Below are 26,233 nucleotides of genomic sequence, written 5' to 3'. Positions count from 1 at the left end.
GCGGGCGCGAGTTTGCAATTAATATGATCCTAAGAAAGCGGACACTAAGAGCGGCAGCGCCTGCGAGATACATATCACGGATGGCTTCGGCCTGCGCTACCAGCGGCGGGCGGCGTTGCTTTCACTCGCGAGAAGAAAATCGCCCGAACGATCGCGAGATCCGATTCGCGGTGAGGTAGGTTCGACAATAACGATCGCGCACCGCCGCCCGGTATGTGCGTTCCTTGCATATTAGGCGTGTCATTAATTAAGAACCAGCTTTCCATACGTATCGTTTTTTTTTTTTTTTTTTTTTTCGACGGGGCGATTGCTGGCTCGAACCGGCCGCGAGATAGACAGGAAATTAACCGGGACTATTCACAATGTATCTTGACCATTTAAAAATAGAGAATGCGTAACCTGCTATAATTATAAGGGGGCAAATGACCTCTTGAAAATGCGAAATGTAGCTGAGGCTCTTGTGCGAGAGAGAAACTCGACGACGGACGTTTTCCTGTCGATAATCATTCTTTGTTTTCGTGAGATACGTTTCCGGAACCGAAGAATAAAAATAGAAAGTTGCGTCCTGATATCTTATACTCTTCAACCGGGACGAAAATAGACAGTTGTATTCGTTACATTAAATGCACTTCTCTCCCCCCTCCCCTTTCCTTTCCGTCAAAGGGTTATGTAATCGTCGGACGCGCGAATGATTTTTACGGCTCGTATTACGAGACCCGAATGCAGACATTTATTATTCCTGCTATCTATAAATCCGTCGTGGTTTAGCACGCTTCACAATGTAGAGCAACCACTTGATGATGCTAGACGTTCGTGCCAACGCAAACAGGAGAAATAAGCACGGCACACCCGGTCTGTCCACTATGAATATTCCGCCGTTCTCTAAGGCAGAAATATTACGCTTGTTAATCTCTCACGACGCACACGTCTGATTTTGCAACGTTATAGTATTTGCGTATTTTTTTCTTTTTTTTTTTCTTTTTGCGACCTTTTTGTTTCATCCGAATATTTGTGTCCGAGAAAAAAAAAAGAATGAAGCTCGCAAAATCTGCGTATCTTTCTTCTGCGTATTTTAGTGTCCTTTTCTCTTCTGGAAGCGATCTATCCGCTTTCTCTCTTGTTATTGTATTTTTGCCGCAGCTCGTTCTTGATATAGACACTAACTTTAAAATGGCACTCGGACACTCAGGCAAGGTGTGAACGGTCAGGTATATTCCGAAATACCCGCTGCCCGCCACTCACATCGCTGCGTGCGACACGCACGTGCGTAGACACCCGATTCGATTTACTTTTATCATGTGACGGCCTCGTGCTCCATGGCATTTTACACACGGCTCGGATTCCGCTTCGCGAAGCGTTCCGCGCAGACGAGTCTCGGGCGAGGTGCAAATAAATAACGGAATAATACATCGGGGGACGTCTTTCTCGGAATGGCTGGATAATCAAAACTAAACTTAATCAGCGTTAGTTATTGAGCTCGTGAAAATGTTACTTTGATACCGTGAGGCATACGTCGCTATACTGTATGATTTGCGAATATGAGAATTGTCAAACTGAACATTCTTCCTCACAAAACGCGCAAAATATGAGAATAATGTACAAGTCGCGCACCACGACTAAATTTGTACGAGCTATTTAAATCTCCGAGGCACGTTGATAGTTACGCATTTCACTTGTAAGTGGTCTAAGAGGAAAACATGATGCACGTGTCAATTATATTATACTTTATTTAATTTCGCTATAAAATTACAAGGCAACAGTTTGTATAACAATCTCGTAAAAAATGAAGGTATATGTGCGAATATTTCATAGTTCATTCTCGACTCGCCAACGATAGTAATAAACTCGCTACACGTGCCGTTCTTCTTCACACTTTCCGCGCAGACACGTCATGCGCGACATGCGTGATCGGTAAAGTTATGGAGAAGCGCGCTCGTGGAGAATCCTTCGGGTATCTCGCTGACGATAGTAATTCGTTTTCCGTTCAAATATATACTCAAGTGTTGAAAATTGAAAATTACTTATAAAATATGACTTATATAAATCGTTTAATTTTAGAGCGCTGACGCGTCATCAAATTTCCAAACTTACGGTACAATCGCTGAATTTTCTATTTCCATTTATTCATTTCTATCTTGGAAGTATCGCGTCATGTTTTCCAGAATTAAGTTTTGCAGAAGCTTGTCCACGAATTGCACTTTAATGCACGGAGGGTAAATAGTAAACCGCTTCTGTCTCGGAGGCGGAATCAACACATGGATTACTCTCGACTCGGCTAAGTTCCTTAAGATGAACTTTTCTTGAGCCCTCGCCATCTGTTGCCACTCGTGTACTCTTGAACTCACGACGAAGCAAAAGAACAAGTCAATAAGCAGCTTGAAGTTTCGCAGTGCGCTCCGTAGCTCCGGGACTGCTTTGCAATGTGGACTGAGTTTCAGCCTCATTGACCTAATTTTGTATCTTGATATAAAAATACCATGAATTCCTCGTCGACAAAATAAGATTTTGATTTTCTAATACAAAATTGTGATGTACAGATAAATTAACATTGGAAAATGTAAATTTCTTGAAGTTTCATTTTCTGTACAAGAAATTTATATTTTTTAATGTTAATTTATTTCTCTTAAATTTACATCTCTCTTAGACATAAAAGAAAAATAATATTCGTAATGAAATAAACTTTTTTGTAATAAAATTGGTACCTGCTTTACAATTTTGCAAACGGCATTAGAAAATCAAAATCTTATTTTGTCGAGACGGAGTTCACGGTATTTTATATCAAAATATGAAAGAAAAAGTATTTGTTACGAAAAGAGAAAGGCTTTAGAGCTTAATGAAAAATTTTTTAAGACGTTGCCTGCGCTCACACGCGTGAACGCACTATTATTATCCTCGAGAGTTTTCTCAACCGTGCAGTTTCTCGGGGCGGCCGCGTTTAACAGATCGATCGATCCGCGAATAAATAAAGGCGAGCCTCGCCTGGCATTCGATGTTTACCAGAGAATCACGATTCCATCACCTCATTTCAATAAACGCGCAACGCGGCGTGCGCGCCCGGAAAGTATCTAATCTCCGGCGAGATAAGCCTAATCGAGACTCACCACTATCCTCGCAAACGCGGAATATGCATTAAAGAAAAAAAAAAAAGAGTCCGCGCAGAGCGTACTAGCGATGCGTCACACGCCGACGCGACGTTCGAAAAACCGGATTAGACACCGAGACGCCGCAATATGTCATCTTGCGCGCAACGTCGCAATCTCTTGTTAATCGATAAAGAAAACACGGATAACGAAAACCGATCTTAAGTAAGGTCTTCAGTAAGGTCAACGTTCTACCGAGTTTCTAATGAAAGAGGTGATCTCTGAAAGCACGCGTGGAACGTAACCGCGCTTCTCGAAATAATCGCGAGCGCACGCGAATAGTGCCTCTGAAAATAATCGGTCGAATTTTAACCATTCGCAAATCCGTGCGATATTCTTGGGCGGATCGGAAACGAGGCGAAGATTATTTCATCCTACAGAAAAATAAACTGGCCTGCTTTAGAGTCTGATAATTCTCGCGCATCGTTTCGCGTATATTGTTTTGCATTAACGACCTAAGGAGAGGTACAATAATATAGTTTACTACGCTTACGCAAAAACCCATTCATTTTTGGCACGCGTTTTTTTTTTACGCAGGGACGAACGATTGCTCGTGAACGCTCAACCACGCCGGTCCACTTTCCCCAAAAAGCCCCCTAACGCGCGAGAGGTGATCCGTCCGAAGCGGTTCGATAAACATCTTATTTCGAGTCGTGTCGAAACGTCGCGGTGGTGTGGCCGCATGCCGTGGCGATCACTAAAAATACACGACACCGCGCGTAACCCGCCCTCGGGTGCACCTCGGCACTCGGTGAAACTGCATTCGAAAATAAACCTCTCCGAAACACACCTGGCACCCCCGGTGTTCTATTCCGCACACACATCGGATTCACATTCCATTTGACCCCCCCCCGCCCCTCCCCCCCCCCGCCTCCGGCATCCTTCTCGCCCCGTAACGACACGCGCACCTGTCCCACGTATCCTCCCTGTCGCTATCGCGAGATACGATGGCACCCGCACTTGTATCCAGTGAAAATGTATCGAACTCGCAATAATGCTAGGTATATCGAGTATTTTACACGGAGGTAATCGTATAGGTATATATATCCGATGGTAGAACGTTATGTCTCTTTCAACGCGATGACTTCATTTTTCCAATTGCGTTATACGATAATAAAATATATCCAATAATTTAACGCAAATCTGAAACGCAGCGCGTAGAACGACAGATGCGACAAGTGATTTATTTATGTATAGAAAGGAAGGCCACGTATATACATGGTATGCGGTTCCGTAAAATGGAATAAAGAGCTTTCTATAGCAACACGTGATACCGATGGAATTGACAACAAGATGAACGAATGTGCCAGTATCATTCGGAAATATACTGTTGCAATATCGCTCGCAAACGTGATCCTCGTCCGCTCTTGGTCCGCCCACGATAAGATTGCGACGCAATGATTTTATGTGTTTGTGAACTTCGGAAAAATACACTCGTAGATAAGCAAAAATCAATATTTGTCGCGTAAAAAAAATGCAATCATTTTTACGGGTGTTCGCCGCTGATTACGCAGTCGATTGCCTCGGTGACCCTCGATGACCATCGATGAAATCGTTCTTGGGTGACTTTGGACAGGTGACCAATCTTTAAGGCGACGCGTAAAATAAAATGTGCTCGCGTGAAATAAATATGGTATTATACAGCTTAATATGCGACTTGGACCTACGACCATGAAATTATGAGTAGTCCCATGTTTCTTCGAACTAATCGGATAATGCAGCTTACAATTAGCCAGATAAATTATAAACTATTACCCGTCGTAGTAAGAGAATTGGCAAAACTAGAAACTTAAAGGTATTGTTTTCTCCATATATATTTTTTTTTTTACAAAATTGCATTTTAATTTATTCCTTTGTGCTGATTACTGAGAAATAACATTATCTACAAAATTTAAATAAGCGCATATCAGTTCCTTTAACACACTGTTAACTTTTATGATTGCAAACATTTTTTCGCTGTCCGAAAAGATGTAGAAAAAGAATTCAGTTCGGCACGCCGGTGATTAAGGCCAATTCTTGCGAATCGATCAAGTTACGTCATCGAGACTCGGTGTGAGGGTAGCATTAACCACCTATATCTGCGATTCGATGTAGTTGGCATCCTTCCAAGGGATGCTCGCTAGCTTTCTTAGAAAGAGAGAGTGGTGAATCGGATCTCTTTTTTCTTTCTCCTCATTCCTTCGTACCTTCTCATCCTCTGCAGGTCGATGTACGAGAAAGATCATTGGGTTTCCTGGGTTAATCACCGAGCTTTTAGTCTTACGCACAAAAGCTTCGTTCGACCTGGCTAGGTTTTCCTTTATGTGATGGCGTGAGAATGTAGCTGTATCGTATAGCATGTATTGTACATACATTTGAGATATACCTATTCTTTTATTATTAAGCTTTAATGAAAAATAATATATATATAGTTTTTTTTATATTTTATATATATGAAGTTTTTATGTATAGGTATTATTAATCTACCTATTTATTGAATTTATTTCTTTCATTATAACAGTGGAACAAGAAAATTTAAGGAAATTAATTTAATTTAAGAAATTGTAAGGAAATAAGAAAAATTTGGCGATAAATTTAGAACTTGAATGTTCTTATTTAATCCAATTTTTTCAAGTTACGAATTTAACTCTGGCTCGTGTTAGACATCAACAGATGTTGAGTCGCTTTGAATAAAATAAGTTGTTGATTATTAGATCCTAATTTTACACGTGACGTTATAGCTTTGTCATTATAGTCAAGTGTTTTTATTCGATTTTATTTGGACTTATCGCACGTGTACAATTCCATGAATCGTCGTAATCGCTAAGATGACGCGAATTTGATGTAGTATTGCATGCGACGATAATTGTAATGGGTGAGCCCAATAATTACCAGTTATTTCATCATGTTCCATTGATACATTGATATCACTGAAATATTTTGACATGTTATCACGTATTATTGCATAACGTAATGTGAACGGAAAAATTCTTAATTTGCTATTATATTTGCGAAAAGCATATTATTCTGCTTACGTTAAATGGCATTTTTTACCTCCAAAATTCACCTTCAAAATTTTTCTATTATATGAGCAACTTAAATTATTTCTAATACCATAACGTGTAACATATTAATGCAATATAAAATAATATTTTCGTAACGTTAAAGTAAAAGATAATGAATAAATTATGCTTTTTGCTCCAAGATATGATACGCATGTATGTGTGTACATTTGTGATAATATTTGCTGTGATAACAAGATTCTAAAACGTTATTGTGTCCATCATTCTCGATCGATTCGACCGTTAGTCATCGCTGCAGCTGTTCGAGAGAAATTATTTTGAACAAGGCATCTATTGTCGCGCATCGTAACTCCTAATGTTGAGAAGTTGACACATCGGGAAGTCACTGGCACCGTGCCAGATTACGTTGGGAAACTCCGCTGTTGGTTCTGGACAACGACCCTGCGTCGCGAAAGCCCTTATGATTTACTCGCACTGTCTTAATCTCGCCTTTGCGATATGAAGTATTTCATTTTCAATTTCACCTAATTGGTCGAACGATAAATCAAAAATTTTTTATTACTTGGTGAAAATTAAGCAGATTTCAAAAAATATAACACCGATTATAACGCGTCACGAGATTCGAATGATTGAAGAATTACGCAATTAGCTACCTTAATAATTGACTGCTTGTTATTAAAGGGAGCGTCCGGTTTAGGACGCTGAAAAATAGGTGATTTTCACGAATTTTTTAAACAAAGTAAAGTCGATTTTTCCAAAACTGTACGGATACTTTAATGGATACTTATACAAAAAAAATTTTTAATTTAAAAAATTTAAGATAATAACGTCATGGCAAATAAGTGATTAAAACGCCTCGCTATACTAGAATTACAAATTAGCGGGCGAAATAGAAAAAAAAAACTATTCGACTTCATTCAAAGTTCTTTATTTAAATTATTATTGTCAATTATCCTAAATAAACTAAGAACATGTTTAAAAAGTTAATTTAAACAATTTTTATTGCACAAAGAATGTAAACATTTTTTTTTTCAAAAGTGTCACTTTTTCATTAAAGTCCTAAAAGTTTTACAATTTTATACTTTTTAAACATGTTCTTAGTTCGTCGATTATATAATTATATGAAAATTAAAAATATTTTTGGTTTTTTGTTTCGGACAGAAACCGGTTTTATTTCGCCCGTCATTTTGTAACTGTAGCGAGATGTTTTAATCACTTATTTGCCATAAATGTTATTATTTTAAATTTTTTAAATTAAATTTTTTTTTGTATAATATAAGTATCCAGTAAAGTATCCGTACAAGTTATAAAAAGATCGACTTTACTTTTCTTTGTAAAAAAAATTTGCAAAAATCACCTATTTTTTTGCGTCTTAAACCAGACGCTCCCCTTAATTCATCGAAAAATATTGCCAGAAATACTTCTGTTGTTCCGACAAAACACCGTGAGCATCGTCGATAATAAGTACTTATTACCCAAGACAAGGAAAACGTCTTACATGTTTTTACAGTTAACATTCTTTAGTCACTAATGCATCTGTCTTTTAGCGTCTGCATTTTTCTCGATGTCCATGGCACCTCGGGTTATCGCGCGTGTCACGGAGAAGAAAGTGCACACGCTTCAACTGCTTTATATTATTAGAGTATTTAGTCTTCGAATCGATCGACTGTTCGCATAAAAAACCTTGTCTCCATCGTAAATCATTGGCAATTTGATCACATGTCAATTACTGAGAACTGCGAACGCATTATAGCGTTCTAGTAAAAGAAAAAAGATTGAGTGGATAAGGCATTGCGTAGGTGCAAGGATCCCTCTTGAATAATAATACATTCTATTAAAACGCGAATCAATTGCGTCGGGAAAAGTGTCTTCGTGCAAATAGCAAACGCGCGACGAAACTGCACGTATATATTTAATTAGTCTGCGATAATCCATGTGGCTTGACTCCCGGTCATCGCGAGTGTTTCGTGTCAAGGCCGTGAACCGTTATTGCGTCTTGATGATCTCACATTGCAGTTCGATATAAACAATAGCGCGGCATTTGAAATGTATATGTTTAATTATTCTCTCTCTAAAAATTTAGTGAAATTATATTATGTTTAATCGATAATGTAAAATTACGTCAATTATTATTTTATCGATCAATATTTTTCCACGAAGTATTATGTGCTGAAAAAAATTGATCTGCAAGCACTATTAGTATAATTTCGAATCCGTCGTTTATCTCGTCGAAGATAAAATCCAATGACATGTAAATTAACAACTTTGTTGTGGGATTTGGATCTGTCTGTAAGCTGGACTTCGACACGTGACAACATATTTACGAACGAGTGATTCACGAACGGAGCAGCGTTATATATACTTTTTTTTTTTAATCAAAAATGACCTTGATTTATATTCACAAATTACTTTACAGCTATCATCATCGTTCTCAGCTGTACAATCTAAAGACATCAGAAGTCGTTACCTTTTTTTTTTATATTGCAAGTAATTGGACGTGCAGAGTTCTAACAACAACTTGATATCTGCGTGTATGATTTTATCTTTCAGTTAATTCTAGATTTAGCTTTCATCTTTACATGATGAATTGCGAATAATGGCCGTACGTTGATGACACACGGTATAATGTTCATGCATGCAAAGTACATCTGCTTAACGCTCTTCTAGAATTACGGTAATTTATAATCGCCTTAGAGTAACGTTAATGCGTTTGAACTTGAAAAATTGAAACTAAATGCCAGACTTCCCCGAAGTAATTCGAGAGATCGATTAACTTCTACTGTTGCTTGTAATTTACAGCGGCTCGTGTTTGCGTCTCGGGTACCACCTTCTAAAGGCTCCCTGAACGCGTAGCGTTATCTTCTACTCGCAGCTATGGAATGGCTAATTACTCTAACTCCACGATATTAATATAAATCAAGGGATTGCAGTGATTATACTCTAAGCCATATAATAGGCTATCAATTAATATTTATTAGCGCTCCTTAAAGGAATGTATCAGAGCGAGGCTAGTAAAGTTAGTTATTTATATATTTGTGAACAAATACATAAATAACAAAAATATAGATTTTATTAATTTATTGTATATATAATATGCATATGTATATATGCAATTAATATGCATATTAATATTCATTTTTAGCCTACCATATTTTGCCTATCAATTATTTTTCCTTAAAGGAATATATCAGAGCGAGGCTGGTGAAGTTATTCATATATTTGTTATTAAATATATAAAAAATATAATTTTTATTAATTTATTATGTATGCGATTAAATACATATTAAATATTTATTTTTAGCCTATCTTGCTTAACGATTTTTTTTATTCCACGTGACTGATCGTGTTATTTTTCCGGACTGATCAAATTCGCATGAATGAAAAGCAGTTTTTGTAGATGCATCGCGTGAGAGCCTAAAGAGAACCTGCATGTCGGTGCCCGGATAGCTCAGTCGGTAGAGCATCAGACTTTTAATCTGAGGGTCCAGGGTTCGAGTCCCTGTTCGGGCGGTTTTTTTTTCTCGCAATATTCTACCACGATATCAAAATACATCCAGTTAAGTCATCGAAGGGAAACTTTTATTTCGTCGTTTATTTTTTAATACAGATTTGCACGATTTCTCCTTTTTCGTTCGGCGCGCGAGAGTTTTCGTTCTCTAATAAAGAGTTTGACGGCGAATACCAGGCGACGATCCCGTAGAGAGATCCCATGGGTCTGTCGTCGTGATTCGGTCGTTCGCGCAGTTTCACTCTCTTCCGGATCGTTCCATTATCTCCGCGAATCCTCTCTCTCGTATTTGCCGCCGTAATATGGGATATGCTTGCACACCGCCTTCCAGTCCGTTATCCAGAGTAGGGCGATTATTGACGCTGCTCCGTAACATAGGAACGTCGTTTTGCTGCGCGACAGAAGAACGGAGAGAGAGTGAGAGAGTGAGATTTCGCAGTTTGGCATAAATAGTAGCGAGATCTTTCGAGGATATGAAAGAAATAACAACCCTGCTTGATCCTAGCAAATAACTTTTTATCGTCAAATTTTAAATATCACTCGACTTTATCTCGTTTTTTTTTATAGCCACATAAGTTTGCCGTGGACTTCGTAATATCCGTATGCATACGACTAGTTCACATTTATAATGTATATTTCAGACATTTATTCTATAAATGACGCAAGATTATTTTGAGCAACGTGAGACACAACTTAAAGGCTCGACAACTTAGAGATTAAAAAGTATATTTTATGTGCGGATCTCCGAAGCGCGGTCATTCTTAGGTTAATAAAACGCGAGCGTAAAATGCGCGGCATAAAAATGTAATTTACAAAGCAACGATTCTTCCCGCTATGAATTTCCATCTTCTGTAGGGCGGCGGACGACGTAACGGGAAAAACATCATTGTGTCGATGATTTATGCGACGTAATTATTTCGTAGAGATTGCACTTCCTGACGCGTACTAATAGCCGTCTCTTTGTCAGAGCGTCCCTTTTTTTTTGTTTTACTATCGAATTATGGTCGGCTATAACTCGATTAATGTCACGTCGTTGGACGCGCGTGTGGCTCTTTTTTTTTAAGAGCGGCATCTAATTAGCCCGCAGTATGTCCTTTCTCACAAGCTCTCAATGAGCTCTCCGCACCTATATATCTATATATCTGGACGAGATAATTAAAAAATTCAGTTTCTACACAAAATTGTTAATAATGAGTTAATTTATAATTGACTAATTTAAATGAAAAGAAATTTAATTGTCCTTAAATCTTATCTTATGAAATTATTGAAAGACACGCGTGAAATTTCAGTGAATATCGGCTCGATACGAGGAAACAGAAATGCCACGTCTGCATGCATTTCGCCAGTTTCTCCGGAAAATAAAAAGAACGTTTCGCGCACAATCGATGTATTCCTTTCGAATCTTCGGATGGGGTTAGGAGAGAAATTGCGCGGACATTTTTACGAGATTTATCTTGTGACTGTCCTCTTGCATGGGATGCGCGTGTGTATATATATATATATATATATATATATATATATATAATACGCATTGCATGTGAATGGAATCTATATATATGTAAATTAAACGCATACACGTGCACCTCATATCCCTAACGCGGCGCTCGCCGGTGTAAGGCTCTCCGCGTGCAGTTGGCGGCAGAGTACCTCGGCGTATAGGAGCATACATTACGCGCACAGATAACTACACGTACGTACAGATATTTCGAGGTTGAGAGAGAGAGAGAGAAAGAGCCGGGATAAATACGCGGTGAGTGTGCAATTAAGGAGTCATTCAAGACGCACGTAAACGCTTCCTGTCCCGGCAGATGCCTGACGCTTTAACGCGAAATCGCGTATTAGGAGACATTTAGCGATATTTATGCGGCCGTTATCGAAACGAAGCTAATTGAGTCCACGGCGGAACTCGATTTACGTCATCCTGTTATCACTGTCAAAAACGTTAAACGTTAATTAATTGTAACAGATAGCGCGGGACCGTCACTAACATCGCCGATTTGATTTTCCTGATAGTGGCCGTAACTGTATGTTCTCCTTGCTGTATATGTTAATTAATTATCAAGTAGGTTCCCCGCATTTGCATTGCCACTGCGCAAGTACTAATTGAATGTTGCAGACGATACAATTCGAATGCAAATTTGAACAAGATTGGTTTGTGAATAGTTTCATGATGTTTCTACCTGGTATACACAACGTCGAGATAGTCCTAGAGTGACCTAAGCATTTTTAATTGAAAATAAAATAGTATTCTCGTTTAATTTCAGGAGGGATTAACGGATTTATTATAATATAAATCGCGCACGTAATCTGAGAACTGGGAATGTGTTCCAAAAGATACGATATAGCTATATACTTTTCTCCTGCATTATTTTCGCCCGCGGCGATTTTACTCATTAATTATTATCATTCCCTCTCTGTCTTTCCAAGCGGGGCGGGATATTTGTATTTAAAAAAAAAACGCAAAGGATACAAAAATTTACGGGAAATATCGGGATAACATTGCGGGCCGTTTATCGGGAAGAGATAAAACAGCAAAGCCATTCTTTCTCGCGATAAGTTTATTCCACCGCAAATATATAAGGCTGTGCGCGTATATAGAGAAAAAAAGGGGATACTTCGCTTCCGTCACGTACACGGGACTATGTTTTAATTCCTTTGTTTAATACACCGCTTCTCCGATCGTTGTACTCCCACGGCTTTTTTTTCTCTCCGCCGCCGCTCACCCTCACGCTCACCCTTGCCCGACGGCTTTTTTATCTCTCTTAGAGAATGCCATGCACATGTCTCTCCATCCATATCTCTATCCATATCCGTTTGTCGAGCCGAGAGATTCCCGTGAACTCGTTTTCCTGCCCCTCGATACACAAACTGCACCGCGTGACTCCATGTGGCGGCGCCGTGGCGGCGCGGCGGTTGAATTAAACTAGGAACTGGTTTATTTTCCCTTTGCCGACTGTTTTTCCAACTACGCGCGCGTTTCTCTATTTTCCCCGGTCTCACCGACCGACCGCGAGAATTAACGTCTTCCCGAAGTCGGTTTACGTAAAAGATACCGTATCGTTTCTCTGCTTCTTTGAGATGAGTGTGCCCGGACTTATTCGCATTAATTGGCGCATGAATAATCTCGCGTTAAATCGAGACACTCCCCATACAGCACAGAGAATTTACAGCAAAAAGAATTCAGTCGTATGTCATCAATTCCGAGTTCATTTTCAGATACGAAAAGAATTCTTTTTCTAGAAGTTCTGAAAAAGAATTCTTTTTGCACGTGAAAATGAATTCAGAATTAATGACATATATACGACTGAATATACGAATGAGCTCTTTTTTAACTCTCTGTGCTATCCGGGAATGCTTGAGAACTTATAATAGATATCATAGACTCTTTTTTTCCATCTGTGCTCCACAATTATCTAAACACTGAAAAAAGTAATCTTGCAATTATAGCGAGAATTATTTAGGTACGAAAAATTAGCTAAAACGGATAGGGTAACTGTCCCTATTAGTGTGCCTGTACGTCCCTATTAGTGCTTTTATATTTAAATAAGTCAGAAAAATAAACTGGTACAAATAAATAGACAAAGTATTTTTTTTATTAAGTTAAAGTATTAACTTAATAAAAAAAAAATTGTCTATTTATTTGTACCAGTTTATTTTTATGACTTATTTAAATATAAAAGCACATTAAAACGTACAGACACACTAATAGGGACAGTTACTCTAAGTGATTAGTAAGCACTGCGATACCACATATGTTTTGTATTTAATCAATATAGATAACAGAGACAGAAATTATATCTGAACTATTTGTCAAATTTAGCAAGAAAGTTTCTGTTTGACATTTAATCAGTCCAGAATCCAATCCAAACTCTAATCATATTTGGTTATGAGACCTATATTTTCTTGCATACCTATATTCTTAGAATATTGCTATAAATTCTACGTATGACAAACAATTTTTTAGCAGACAGAAAAAACAGCTATATAATTTAAGTGTAATATTTAGAATTCTAGCCGGAACAGCGAAACATTTCTCTGAGTGAAAGATGTGAGATTGTGCTTATGATAGTTAAAAATACTATTAATGTAACTTTCAAATATATTTTTTTTTTTTACAACCAACTGTAACATGTATATGTCAGATAAACGCGACTCTAACAAGTTGTTCTCGTCATTCAAAGTCAAACAGTTTTAACTATTCAGTATGAAATTCATTTAATGCAAATAACATCTTATCGCTCGGAGAGGAAAAAATTCCGAGAGAGAAGTGGCGTGATTTTTATTTGCAACAAAAACGCCTTGTTTCTTTCAAGCGTTTTTTGCTGCCGATGAGGTCAGTCATGAGCATATCAATTATGCGACAATTATGTTAACAGGTAATTGTCCTTGGCAAAGACCTGTTAAACGCTTCGGGATGTTATCCTTGAGATCGCCGCGTGATCGATCATTTCCTATCGTATATAGCCTTTCGACTGACGTGTATCGGCTTGCCAATCGCAATTCGCTGTGCCTCTCTTTCATTCGCGATTCCTCGACGTTACTAAACGCACTTCCGTATATCTCTCGATTACACCGCGCACGGACGACAGCTAACGATCGTCCGCGATCTTAAATCAGCATCCTTTACCGTTACCGATGGGCTTCGGCATTCGTTAATTGTGGCGTTCGAGCAAGAAGCTACCCGGCCGGGCAATATCGAGCCCATTTTAAATGGACATCGCTCGAGAAAGAATGTCCGCTTGTGCGCATTTGATACGTGCAGACGACGGTTCTAGCGTTATAAACTCCCGACTGCAGTTATGCAGTCGCGACGGAAGAGGAGAAAAACAGATCGGGGCTATCGTGGGGAGGCATTGAATTTACCGGTGGCGGATTAAAGTCTTGAATAGCCGCTCGCATTGAAAAGCGTAAGGGCTGAAACGAGTGTAATTTTGATTTTCCGACGCTCGGACAGCATATGGCCGTGCGGCCGCTTGGTAAATAAAAAGAAAAGTTCCGATACTATGTGAATATGGGAAAAATGAACCCGAGACTCCTTTTTATCGTCACGAATAAACATGGACATTCTCTCTCATCTCGCGTGTCTTTTGCATTGAAGCTTGAACTCACCGAAATGATGGTTTCATTTCCCGCCGAGAATTATAATACACGTAAAATAAAATTTATGTAATAATATATTATGTAACAAAGAGATGATACATTTGTATAATGAATCGCGTAAAGCAAAATAAAGAATTTAAAAATGGACGATCAATACATTACATATTGGTTTGCGAATTCGAATAAGTCAATCGCCAGAAGTTAAAATTAATTTTGCCAATTAATGTTAATCGTCCACCTACCTTCCAAGTTACGAGTCGATATTATCGAACAACATTTTAAATCATTAGTTTTTTTTTGCAGTATTATCGCATTAATTCAGTCGTCGTTTTCGCATGGCGAGTGTTTTTTTTCGCGGAAGCATGAAAAACAACGCAGTTGTTTCGCAATTTAATAAGCGATTCCCACGGATTCTCGACTCCGCGATCGCGCGTATAAACAGCTCGCCTAATTAAAGGTAAACCGAAGACGCCTACATATTGTACGAGCAGCGTCATGAGGATCACGGGTGTTCGAGCGTGGGTATCATATCGGCCGGCGATCAGTATTCAATGGACGTACCTGTTTATTTGCGAGCGTGCGGGCATTTAAATGCATCCCGAGTGATTCCCAGAAGACACTCCCGGCGATTGGACGTATTCAGTAGCTCTCTCTCGCGCGGCGTGTTCTCGCTCTCGATGCCTCGTAGCGACGCACCGACCGTGTCGGCGGGGCGATGCAACGGCGAGCGCGTTCGGATCACAACGTTGCGGTCGTAAAACGGAAAACGGTATCGATGCGCCGGACTTCTCGTCATGGGAGAGAGAGCGTCCTTGGATTTCGTCGAAATTACCCGCCGAGCTAGCACAAATCCGTCGGATTTTCCATTCCCATTGTCTTGATTAACTTTATCATCCTTCGACGATATATATAGTATACATCTTGTATCGCGCGACAGAGGACAATGACGATGTTAAGCGGCTGTACGGTGAAAGGCTTCGGTGAAAGAATCGGAACGAGTCGGGCGGAATTAAGGGCCCCCCCCCCAAAAGCCTAACAATTCATTGCGATTTCCTTTGTCGCCCTGTCTGGCGACTTTGTTGCCGCCGAGAATAAGAGCTGAGCGAACGACTAGGCGCGTGATGGTCGTTCGATCCCCGAAACGGTCCTTCCAACATTCCGTTTCCTCGGATCCGTAACGAAGGTCGTATCCCGATTTACGTTTTCCTGCCGGCTCGTAAAACGGCTTCCGGCGACACCTGCACCCTTCCCCCCCTCCCGAAGAGCCGGGTGAGGAGAGGGGAGGGGGAGACTTTATGAGCCGTGGCGAGAGCCAAAGTCGTCGCGCGTAAAACGTTAACTACTCCCGTTCCGGACGAGCGAAAGAAACTATTTCTATTTAATTCCGCGATTCTCCCGACGGACGCGCGTTCCTCCGCTCCACGCTAACGACCGTTCGGAGAGTAAAGCGTTTCCTTCTTCTTCTCCTGTCTCTCCATTTTCCTTTTGTCCCCTGCCCCCTCCCCCCTCCCGTTCTCATTCTTAAACCTCTTCGTTGAAATATCATGCGCGTCTAGATTTACAGGGGCGCATATTTTCCCGTTTAATTAAACGAAATTAACGAAACAATTCTAAATCACGTGACACAGGCGCGCGAAATTTACGCTCTTTAATAAATATCAAATTTAATAAACATTGAATGTATAATCTCGAACGCGAATAATTCGCAATAATTTTCTTCTTTTTTTTTTTTTTCTAGTAGATACCGTCGTCACGTCATGTAGTTAACGATACGAAATGCGACTGTTTTATTCCTATCTCGCATAATGATATTGATAAATTTGTCGAGAACAACGATAATTCCAGCGATGATGCAACATCGTTATGACTCACCGATGCGTTTCGCGAAACGATATCGGTTTCCGTTGAAGTAATGTTAATTCGTCGACGCTAATTCAGGGAAAACAATTAGTGATTTTCTTCGTTTTTTTCCGCTTTTGCGTAACTAGCGCAATTATCGGTGTCGATGTAATTTTGTAGATTGATTGTGACTCTTTATCGTATTTTTTTTCATTTTGCTTACTATATAGGTATCTTTTTTTATAATAATTAGGTCTTGACTCGCGATCTTCTTCGAAGATAATTAAAAAACTTAGAGAATTAAATAGAGATTTTCATTAAAAGTTATTCTTTCGTAATTATAAATTATGAAATAACTGTTTCTATTTTCGAAGTAAATTAGAGATTTTTAGTATTTATACGTATATAGAATATACTGCAGAATATAAATATGCGTTTTATAAAAGTAAAATTTCAGTTTACTGTTTTATGTATATGACTTGTATTGATATCGAAAAATCTTCAAAAAGAACTTCCAATTTGTCGTACTTTAAAAAGATCACTTTTTAAATAACGAAATGCTCACAATCTAAAAATTGCGAATTAAACACGATAATTCCACGTCACGAATTCTATTCATCACTGCATATGTATTAAATAATCTGTAATCTAAATGCATAATGCAACACTGAATATTACAAATTATAATTAAATTGATAATGAGAAAATTTAATTAGATATTACATTATTTGGCAATTTATCAGTTTCAAATGAAATCTGGATAAACTTTGACTTGTAAATTATAAAGGATATGATTTTATTATACGAATGCTGTAGCATCCTGTATTTTAACATTAAAATGATCTGCGACAAATTAGCTTGCTCTCCATTCAATATTGTAATAGTCTCCGATAAAGAATGGCGTTATTTGCAGCAATATATTAAATCCTGCAGCGAGTTAAATCCTGTCGCTCTTAAAGTTAATCCGTTTCGAGGAATCGACTTGTTACTTTAAATATCCACGAATCGCCTGCGGCTAAACGATTTCTAGAATAGAGAATTGACAGTGGATGTCAAGCTCTATATAAGTGTCTACAAATATAACACGATCCGACAATCTCTCCTATCCTTAGAAGTATCCAAATTATTGAAGTAGTATAATTACATTTGGATTTATCGCGGAATTAATTAACGTAATTCTTTAATCAGCAGAGCAGGGAACACAAAAATTATTTTTATATATTATGATTGTATCTTTTAGAACTTTTACGACTACTTGTTTATATCTAAAAAATTTCAAGGAACAATTTAGGCGCGGGAGCATCTCAACGGTTGTTGCAGCTCTTAGCTACGAGATTGCTCAGCCTGTCTATCGTTAAATCCGCCATCGAAGATCATACGAAGTGCCCTTTCGGTACTTATTCGCGTATGCACTCGTCACTGCGATTCGCACGCGACTTGAGAACGCACGCACGCATGCAGTATTCGCGCGAGCGCGAGTCGAGTACCGAGCCATAATCTTGGGCTCTCTCTCTGGCAGAGGCCTGGCATTGCTCGAGGGAATACCGAGTTGAGCGTGGTAGACTGCCTGGTGCCAGCAGCCATATGAATCCCTCTTCTCGCTTTAGACCTCGCTCTATCCTCGCTTTAGTCTACGTTCGTCTTTCTCTCTCTCTTTCTCTCTCTCTCTCTCTCTTTCTCTCTCTCTCTTTTACTCTCTTACGCCACTACTTATTCTCTTCCAACGTTACGTCGTCGTCTCTTTTTCCCGACATCTCGAGTTCGCTCCTTTCCTTCTCTCTTAAGCATGTTTCGTTTTTCCCGCGTCACTTTTTGTTTCTTTCCTTCCTGGCCTCTTGAAGCTCTCGAGCTCTCTTCATCCGTTTTTATCTGTGCAGCATATTCGTTTTCTATTTTTCGTTCCCACATATTATTTTTAACTTGTTATACTTTCGAATGTATCTCATTGTATATGGTTTCGTTTGTCCTGCGAGAAGAAATGGTTGAGGATACAACAAATTTCTTTTTGTCTCATTTTTCTTTCCACTTCATTTTGATGTTTTTATATCGCGCCCTTTTCTGCACATTTCTCATTTCTGTTTGTATCTGCAACTCCTTTCGCCGTGTACCGGCTTTTCATTCCTCCTTTCTTAACGCAAAGAAACCTTCCTCTTTTGTAAGATTTTGCTTCTCCGAGTATTCTGTCCTCTTTCACAAAGCGCGTGCACGCGCGCCGCTATTCCTTCGCCTTTTTCTCTTTACCGCGCGCCGAGGTCGATCTGAGGGCAGCCAAATTTTCATTTTATGTAATCTCGCGATGTAACTACAGCGGGACCGCGCCGTTACGCCTTGAGTGCATCGACAAGGACGCCGTATTCAAACGAACTATGAAAGTATTCGCGCGATTTACATACATGTACCTTTGGCAAACCGCATTTTCTTTCATCATACTTGGTAACCCAGATCGGGATCGCGTTTTATTTAGGTCAAGTGCCAGCAACCCCATTTCATTTGGGATTATATTTCAAAAAGCGGTTACGTCACGTTCGGCATTGAAACGTTCGTGAAGCGGTAGGCACACCGCGCGCAGCCCGGTTTATAAAGGTATTAGATAATAATACAATTTAAGGGGACAAGCGAAATTTGTTGTTGCGAAAAAAAAGATATTTTTTTTTTATTGATATTTATTTGGATGTTATATTTTTTTGCAGTTTTTAGCATTGTGATAATTATATTTCAACGCGCAGTAAGCATCGCTCCTATTACCGGACAGGACTGTATATTATGATTACTCAGAAACGCCACTGCGAGACTTCACAACTGCCATTTGTCTTATAGTTAGTTCAGAAGTGATATAACACAGATCATCCGCTCTTTGACTTTATGCATCGCTTGGCATAAGATCTCCCAATATGTTAGTATAAATATATACTCCAAGTCAAGATGCCAAATACATAAATCAACAGATTGAATCTGACTGCGCTGATTACATCGACGTCAAGAGTTATTTCTTAATATTGTACCCTTCTAAAATTAATTTTTCTTAATTAATTCGAATTATCAATGATATAAATTCTCTTTTTTTTATAGATGTGTCATATGTTTTATAGATGTATGTATCAATTGAATAAGTTTAACATATTATACAGATCCACAATGGCGAGCGACCATTTTTTATGTATTTTTATTTATTATTTTTTAAATTCGACGCACTATCACTTTAAAATTTAACTATATACATCTTGAATATATACTGTTTAACTCAGGATTGTTTAATATAAACCGACACGTCTGGGCGATTTGTATTTAATGAATTATTGTTAATATTTGCGATTTTACGTCATGCCTGGCTTATTCCCCTTTATTGCTTTTTATTTATATTCATATTTACTGCTAAGTCATTCATTCGATAATCTTTCATGATATGATGTTAATATCATATTATTACATGTCGATATATCACAACATCATGTTATCGCTAAATATCATCATAAAATTACGAAACACGAACGTGACTTAATAATAGTGCGACTTCTATTATTTCTATTAATCTGCAATAATGTATCGTCCAATATACATAAAATGTTTATTTCTTGTTGCGTCATTTCTACCATCGTCATTACTACTCTATTCGTTCTCACACTCGTGACATTTTCATGATTTCCTTTGACCAATTTCTTCGACTTCGCAATCGTGTCTCCCTAGGCGCTGAGTGAGCGTCGAGCTTCATCGCTCGATGAATATTGAAAAAACGCTTCTCCGCTCGTCTTGTCATATTACGATCGAGCATCCGCTACGATCGAATATCGAAATCCTGATGACGCGATTGTCGGACGATAATTGCGATATTCATCGCGTCAGAATAAATTCATGCGTATCAGAAAATTAATTTTCAAGTTGGAAAACTTGGATCAATTCTCTCTCCCTCGAGCTACGTGGGAAGAAAGGGAGAATCCGTTTTGTGGCAGAAATTCAAAGTCCCATTCATCTCCGAGCAAAAATCGGATTGCACGCCGCCGCGTAGCGGTGAAACTGTTCGATGATAGATTGGAAAACGATTCTCACTTTTCACCACCGGAGATTCTCATTATCGGGAGTTGCACTCGAGAGTAAAATTCTCGAGTGGGCACTCAGCTTAAATCGACGACACGTCAGGGACATTCGCGCGCCAGATTTTCCGAACTGCTCGGTGTATATTTGCGCAAAGTATTTTTCCGATACTATATACGGCACCTGCTTTCGCGCGCCCGCGCCCGCGCGCGCCGCGCCGTGTCGAGAACTTATGGCAATCTCTCCCCAGTATCTCTCTCTCGTAGCAGCAGGGAGAAATTTCCGCCGGAACGGAATTTCTCCGGGGAAGCGCAATGGCGAGATCGCGCTTGATTCCGTATGCTCATTTCCATAGTAACTGAAACGAATACTCCGTATGTACGAGTATATAACGTCTGCAAACTGTCGTTTTTGCATTTACCGTCTATCGCGATTTATTTATTACAACTGCGTTGAATTACTCTAAGCTTTGCGTTAACTTTATAAAAAATCCGGATGTTCATAAAACTCGACCATGAGCTTACAACGTGAAAAGTTCTTTTTAAATCTGCAGTTTTACTATTTTCTCTTACTTTAATTCTTAATTTATAAATCTCGAAAACCACGAAATTATTAATTTCATGGTTTTTCTTCGATCACAGTTCGTCAGGCTTGCATCATGTCTCTTATCATGTTACCAACTCGTGAACGTGAAAATATCGGAGAATCGGCAAAAAAAGAATAAAGAACAGAAGCCAACGGACCATATGTTCTATACACGGGACATATAAAAGAGTGACAAATATTTTCCGCTTGTCGGAGTACGCCGATCGAATATATGAAAGTCTTCTCGACTATCGTACGCTTGTCCAATCTCGAAATCTCGTGCCATGCCTCTATCGTTTGTTGCGAATGACAATGCCAATGCGAGTTTCGAAATTGAAAATGTGCAGCGTCGGAAGATCTCTCTCTCTCTCTCTCTCTCTCTCTCTTTCTGGGGTTGAAAAACGCAGATATTTCGGAAAAATTCTTATATTTTTCAAACAACGAGCGAATATGAATATGAAACAATCTTATGTGTCCTTATTTTCTTATTGCATTTATTTGCTTTATTTCTTATTTTCGAGAACGAGAAGTTGAAAGCGTTTGAAATCCAGCTGCTTTATTAAACTACTTTTTTTTCCCGTAGTGTAATAAAGTTGTGTAATGTTCTCAGTTTCTTTTATTATATAATACTGTCTGCAGTATGTACAGCAGTAGACCGTTTAATAGTTGCCATTGTAGATGACTCAACACAGCTATAACTGCGACGAGCGTTAGCTTAGTATCTGGCATCAGGAACGATCCATCGGGCGTTTTCTGCTCCGCCAGAGGTATCGCCGATCCATAGATATATAGGCGTCGCACGTCGGTTCTCAATATTCCCGATGCAGCTCGCGATCATCGCGAGCGCCTTTGAGCGCTCGAAATGACGGCTCGCTCTCTCGGGAGAGTTCGTTCGACTGCTGCAAATCATCGGCAACGACACGCCCGCGGAGCAGAGACTGCAGGCGGGCCGGCGCGGGCGCGGCGAGGTGCAGGTTGCGAGCGTGTCTGGTAACACATAACGCGCCCAGGACGCAGAGGCGGAACGCACACGGGGGCTAATTTTGCGGTCGAGTAGACGTAAGCGTATGTACAATCGCATCGAGATACATCGCGGTCGATCCGAATGCACACACGCATGCGGTGCGCGCAAATGCGATGCATACGCGCGGAGCGAACGCGAGCGGATTCATCGCGAACGATCGCTGACTTTTCGCGCGTGTTGTGCATCGCAGCGGCGATTTATGGGATTACACCCCTCCCCCCGTTTATCGCTGTATATAGATCTTGCAACAGTTTCGCGCGGTCTCGTTAAAATTTACGCCACGTTAACCGCCGGGAACTTGAAGCACGGAATTGTTATCGGCGACTAATATTAAAGTGCGGCTCGTGACGCGTGAATTGAATTCTCGACTGTTTAATGGCTTGACATTTTCGTTTAGGGAAGATAATCTCATACTTTGCGACGCGAGGAACATCGTCAGGTGCACAGAATGCACCTTTTATAGGATATCCAGCGTAATATAATTACGATAAACGTTGTTTAAGCGCGGCGTCCGATATTACGCGAACGTTAGCGGGGGATAAATGGAAAAATCCCTCGAGAGAGAGGGAACACGTACGCCACGTGAAATGTGCATGTATACACACGGCGAGCGTTTTGTGCAAAATACATGTATATATGTACATATGTATCAAGCGGAGAGCATTGTCGATGAGCAATGACGTAAGAGGCGAAGCATCACAAATTCGCGGTGAAAAATAAGCAGCAGATGTCTGTCAGCGAGTGTTTACAGAGAATTCCTGCGCGGATTCCCCTTGGCAGGTGCATAAATATTCTTGTTGTTGTTACAGAGCGAAAAGAGAGAAACATCTTAGAATTTTCTTTCTCGGGGCTTCTCTATTCGCGAATTACTAATGTTAATATTTTCCTTTTGATACCGATAATGTTATCTCGCCCGATATTTGTCTCGGCAGTTTTGCCTCTTTTTATATGATATGTAATTTAATATGATTTGCAAAAATTGTACAAATATTTGACAATTATTTACGTGAAATATTAAACGCGTTATGTAAACGCGAATTAATTTTTTCTTAAATCTTGGCTATTCTTTAAAATTCCTTTAGTACAATCGCACATATATTGATTGATATATTTAGTTATACTAAAGGAATTTTACAGAATAGCCAAGATTAAAAAAAAATTAATTCGCGTTTACTTACCGCGTTTAATATTTTACATAAATAATTGTCAAATATTTCTACAATTTTTGCAAATTATATGTATAAAAGATATTTACCGTGATGCACTTATTTGTCTAATCTTATTCTAGTTTTACTTTCAATGGAAGTGTTAATAATGTACGAACATGCTTATTTCTCTCTGATACTCTTTCGCCTGTGCATTAAATTGCTAACGAACCGACTTATTAATTTTTAGTGTAATTATTACGCCACGCGAAGCACGTCGGGGCGGTCAGTTAGTCGTCCATCCGATATTCCAGTGATGGATAAAAGAATTTCAGAACGGTTACTGCTATCGTTGTTAATCACCTTAACTTTTTGATTGAAACTGTAGACTAGCTTGTGAATTAAATTTTGATAAACTATTCTTAAAAAATCCCATACAAATGTGTTGTAAGATACAAAAATATGTCAAATACTATTGCATTTTTTAATTATTCTTTAACAATTATATAATATAATTAACATTTAATTAATTAATTGTCAATCATTATTAATTGCTGCTTACAAAAAAGTCATCGAGTGCACGTACACTTAATTTTATGGATATATTGATTCTTTTTTTTCTCGTTGAGCCAAACGTTCGTAAACGCATTGCGGTTAACGACGAACATTGAAAGGCCTAACTGCTGCAGGAGGAGTTCCGACTGCGGGTGACTCCCTTCCGCGATTAACCGCTCGTATAATATTATTACACGCTGATTACCGCCGTACAATGCCGGCGCGATTATATGCCTGTTCGGCCTTCATTCGAAGCGATGTATAATTATATCGCCGGTGTAAGTGACGCGCCGAGTTTCCCCACATTTCTTTGCTCTCTAAGTGCTGTAGGGCGTGAATACCTTAGACACGTCTGCGTAAACATAGCGCACAATTGAAGTAACGACAATTACAAGTGTTCATTTCGCTAAAACGCGCCGTTCAGAAAGTGCGACGCGATATTTGCGATATTAATTTCATTAAATAGGATAGAAATTGTTGAATGTCACGCAGGAATGTGACATGCCGCGCGTTTTTTTTTTTTTTTCGTTATCGAAGATCTTTGCTTATCGAGACCGGATAATCGGATAATACCTTGTCGAGATAGTTTGTATCGATTCAATCTGCTAATGGTCTAGACGTCTAGACGTCGGTAACTCGAACCGTAAGTTCGCGGTGGTTTTTTTTTCCCGCGAGGCTTTTCAAGCATCCTGCTGCGTTTCGCCCGATCTCGGATTTGCTTTTATTTGATTACGCTTTGCGTAATAACACTCTCATTTTCTTGAAATAATATTTCATTACACGAGAAACTCGGCACATGCCGCTGCGAGCTACACGTAGATGTATTTCGAGGCTGATGATTTCGTCGTTATTTTTAATTCTTCGTCCTGGAGAATCAAATCTTCACTTGCGTAATATGTCGTTATTGTGAAGTTTTACAGAAACACAATAAAAAAACAGGTTTTCGCGTTTGTCTAATTTTGCAATCACCTGTTTGACGATCGTCACTTGAGATTCCGCAAAAACACGTAAGATCGCCAAACGGTTATTGAACTTTGGTCGTCTCTAAAAATTAGATAAGCCACCGCGGTATCATTGTGTTGATTCATTTCTTAGCGGCAAATTGTTCGTCGAATATCGCACGCCTAGACGCTAAAGGATAGGGTAAAGCGTCTTAATGTACACGCGCGTATCGCATGAATGTGTTTTATAACAGGGAGCAAATATTCCGTCATACTGATACGCCTCCCGCGATATCGATCGCCGATCCGATGTTTTCCGATGTCGGTGTCGAATCTACATGAAATCTCCGCGCGGCGAAACAGAGCCCCCGCGCCGCGGCGCGCGTTCCGTCTCGGTGATATGCAAATGCGCATTATGTAAACTGGCATCGTATAGATTTGACGGAATTAACGAGTTCCGCGACCACAAATTCTGACTCCCGGTTGTTTACGACTATCTGCCGACTATCGGTCGTGTTTTGCGAAACAAAGGGAGATACCCGGTGAATTAGCTCACCCTTATCTCCCTTTTTTTTTGTGCAACGCGCAATCGTTGATGCGCGGCGCGCGCGGGTGCGGGAGAGGGGAAAGAATTCTAATTAGCTATTGTTAATCACCCTCGCTGACGTCCGCTCGGCTCGGACTGGATTTCAAGTAACCTTGTCGCTTTTATCTGCTCCTCATCCGCGCCGAGTGTGAACCATGACTAATTAAATGACAGCGGGAAACGCATTCGTTTCTCTTTGGCTCACATTACAGCGTTTTCCACTCCGGCAAGGTTGATATCTACCGTGGAAAAACCGTGGATTAAATTCGTATCGTGTTTCCGGAATTGTATCGTAATGGGGAAGGGGACGGGGTTCCGCTTCCTTATTATTTAAAAGCGATTTAAATGTTAATTCTATTTCTGGTGCAGATTATGTATATCTTAACCACAGATTCTGACAAATCTTTTAATACAAATTTAATTGTTTGACAATTGTTTTAAAAATTAATTAGAATCAATTTGTTAATTTAAATTAAAATAAGTTGTTATTGCTTGCATTTCTCGACGCAAATAAAATATGTATAATTTTTATCTCTAAAAAGTTACCGGTAAAAAATATTAACATTGCGACTAAGTGACAGATTATATCCACGTTGTGAGAATATTAATATTTTTGGGACATTTTATTTTCCATTACGTGCTTTCTCTCTCATAAAATGCTTTCACTATCCACGTTGCTTTCAACTATGGATTATTCTGTCAAACGCGGAACGGTCGATATTACACCGGCATGTTATATTTCACTCGCGCGTATCATCTGGCTGGTCATCCTCTCCGAC

General features: G+C 39.4%; 1 protein-coding gene and 1 non-coding gene across 5 annotated transcripts in view; both read left to right on the top strand.

Annotated features, from left to right (window-relative positions):
• LOC105455012 (sestrin homolog) overlaps positions 1–26,233 on the top strand; it is a 173,099-nt gene that overhangs the window by 89,638 nt on the left and 57,228 nt on the right. The window lies entirely within an intron of this gene.
• Positions 9,580–9,652, top strand: Trnak-uuu. The gene has a single exon. It is a non-coding gene; the product is annotated as a tRNA-Lys (tRNA).

Source organism: Wasmannia auropunctata, unplaced genomic scaffold, assembly GCF_000956235.1.
Source record: "Wasmannia auropunctata unplaced genomic scaffold, wasmannia.A_1.0 LD335963.1, whole genome shotgun sequence".
NCBI classification, from domain to species: Eukaryota; Metazoa; Arthropoda; class Insecta; order Hymenoptera; family Formicidae; genus Wasmannia; species Wasmannia auropunctata.
Note: the sequence above shows the minus strand (reverse complement) of the source record. Positions and strands in the feature narration are given on the sequence as shown.